The 1,593-nt window shown below is 37.0% G+C and overlaps 1 long non-coding RNA gene across 1 annotated transcript; it reads left to right on the top strand.

The window, feature by feature from the left end:
* Positions 1-387: 387 nt before the first annotated feature.
* On the top strand, positions 388-1,161 carry LOC142623349 (uncharacterized). Its single transcript, XR_012842125.1, has 2 exons — positions 388-803; positions 908-1,161. It is a non-coding gene; the product is annotated as an uncharacterized LOC142623349 (long non-coding RNA).
* Positions 1,162-1,593: the final 432 nt, after the last annotated feature.

Here is a 1,593-nt window from a genome sequence, read left to right as displayed (position 1 = left end):
TGTTTCTATTCTTAACCAAAACAAACTGACTGGATCCAACTATGTTGATTGGAAAAGAAATTTGGACATTGTTCTTACTGCTGAAGAGCACAAATATGTGCTTACTCAACCATGTCCTAACTTTCCTTCATTAGATGCTCCTCTTGAGGAAAAACAGCGATATGATCGTTGGCAAAAATCTAATGAGATGGCCAAGTGCTACATCCTAGCATCTATCTCAAATGTTCTACAGCATCAAATGCAGGATGTAGAACTTGCTTCGGACATAATGTATAGTCTGAAGGAGATGTTTGGTGAGCAAGGTCGTTCTGCAAAGCAAGAAACCATGAGGCAAATTTATAATACCAAAATGGCTGCAGGAAGTTCAGTGAGGGAGCATTGTCTTAGGATGATTGCTAATCTGAACACATTAGAAATTTTAGGTGCCGACATTGATGGAGAATCCCAAGTGGATATGATACTCCAGTCACTACCAGAATCATTCAAGGAATTCAGACTCAATTATAATATGAACAAAAAGATTTATTCTTTGTCTGAATTAATGAATGAGTTAGTGGCGGCGGAAGGCATCCTTGGTACTTCTAGTGTTGAAGCCAATGTGGGTGAAGCTTCTACTTCTCAACCTAAGTCGAAAGGCAAGGGTAAGAAGAAGAAGAAGAAGGACTTCACTAAGAAAGATGGTAAACAAATTGCCTTAGGGGTTGCCAACAAAGGAAAGAAAACCAAAGGAAAGTGTTTCCATTGTGGTTAAAAAGGACATTGGAAGAGGAATTGTCCAACATTCAAGGCTGCCAAGAATAAAGGTATGAAAAGTTCATTTCTTCTTGAAATATGTTTGGTACAGAATCCAACAGATTCCTGGTGTGTGGATTCAGGTTGTACTAATCATATCTGCAATTCTTTGCAGGGGTTCCAGGAGACCAGAAAGTTGAATGAAGGAGAACTATTTCTTACTTTGGCTGATGGGAGCAAGATTCCGGTTGAAGCTGTTGGAGTGTTTAATTTGTGTTTTAAGTCTAGAGTTTTAATATTAGAAGACTGTTTGTATGTACCTAATGTTCGTAGGAATTTAATTTCTGCAACTTACTTAGGTAAACATGGATATTGTGTTATCCTGAAAGACAATGTTGTAATAAAGAAGGATAAAGTGTTTATCTGTTCAGGCAATATTGTAGATGGTCTTTATATTTTAACTCCTGATAAGCATGAATTATACAATTCTGAATTAGATAGTAACTCTCATGTGAAATCATTAAAGAGAAAGTTTCCTTCTACTAGTGATGCATATCTATGGCACTTGCGTTTAGGTCATATTAATTCAAGTAGGATTCAAAGACTAATCAAAGATGGACTTTTACAGCCTATGGACTTTGATGGTTTTCCAGTTTGCGAATCTTGTTTGGAAGGTAAGATGACCAAACGACATTTTAATGCAAAAGGTAGAAGAGCGCAAGATTTGCTAGAACTAGTACATTCAGATGTATGTGGTCCTATGTCAATCCAAGCAAGAGGTGGCTATGAGTATTTCATTACTTTTACTGATGATTACTCTAGGTTTGGTTATGTGTACCTAATGAAACGAAAGTCCGAAGC

Source organism: Castanea sativa, chromosome 2 (genome assembly GCF_040712315.1).
Source record: "Castanea sativa cultivar Marrone di Chiusa Pesio chromosome 2, ASM4071231v1".
Taxonomy (NCBI): Eukaryota; Viridiplantae; Streptophyta; class Magnoliopsida; order Fagales; family Fagaceae; genus Castanea; species Castanea sativa.
The sequence above is the reverse complement of the archived record's forward strand: the minus strand, read 5'-3'. Positions and strand labels throughout refer to the sequence as shown.